Below are 1245 nucleotides of genomic sequence, written 5' to 3' on the forward strand. Positions count from 1 at the left end.
AAAACATACCCATTTGAATGCAGAGTTCCAAGGAATAACAAGGAGAGATAAGAAAGCCTTCCTCAGTGATAAATGCAAGGAAATAGAGGAAAACAATAGAATGGGAAAGACTAGAGAGCTCTTCAAGAAAATTAGAGATATCAAGAGAACATTTCATGCAAAGATGGGCACAATAAAGGACAGAAATGGTATGGACCTAACAGAAGCAAAAGATATTAAGAAGAGGTGGCAAGAATACACAAAAGAGCTATGCAAGAAATATCTTCATGACCCAGATAACCATGATGGTGTGATCACTCACCTAGAGCTGGACATCCTGGAATGTGAAGTCAAGTGGGCCTTAGGAAGCATTGCTACAAACAAAGCTTGTGGAGGTGATGAAATTCCAGTTGAGCTATTTCAAATCCTGAAAGATGATCCTGGGAAAGTGCTGCACTCAATATGCAAGAAAATTTGGAAAACTCAGCATGGCCACAGGACTGGAAAAGGTGTTTTCATTCCAATCCCAAAGAAAAGCAATGCCAAAGAATGTTCAAACACCACATAATTGTACTCATCTCACTTGCTACCAAAATAATGCTCAAAATTCTTGAAGCCAGTCTTCAACAATACGTGAACCATGAACTTCCAGAATTTCAAGCTGGTTTTAGAAAAGGCAGAAGAACCAGAGATCAGATTGCCAACATCTGTTGGATCATTGAAAAAGCAAGAGAGTTTCAGAAAAACACCTACTTCTGCTTAATTGACTATGCCAAAGCCTTTGACTGTGTAGATCACAACATACTGTGGAGAATTCTTCAAGAGATGGGAATACCAGACTACCTGATCTGCTTCTTGATAAATCTGTATGCAGGTCAAGAAGCAATAGTTAGAACCAGACATGGAACAACAGACTGGTTCCAAATCAGGAAAGGAGTATGTCAAGGCTGCATATTGTCACCCTGTTTATTTAGCTTATACGCAAAGTACACCATGTGAAATGCCAGGCTGGATGAAGCAGAAGCTGAAATCAAGATTGCCATGAGAAATATCAGTAGCCTCAGATATGCAGGTTACACCACCCTTATGGCAGAAATCGAAGAACGAAAGAGCCTCTTGATGAAAGTGAAAGAGGAGAGTGAAAAAGTTGGCTTAAAACTCAACATTCAGAAAACTAAGATCATGGCATCCTGTCCCATCACTTCATGGCAAATAGATGGGGAAACAATGGAAACAGTGGTAGACTTTATTTTATTGGGTTCCTAA

Source organism: Bison bison, unplaced genomic scaffold, assembly GCF_000754665.1.
Source record: "Bison bison bison isolate TAMUID 2011002044 unplaced genomic scaffold, Bison_UMD1.0 scf7180017858173, whole genome shotgun sequence".
NCBI lineage: Eukaryota > Metazoa > Chordata > Mammalia > Artiodactyla > Bovidae > Bison > Bison bison.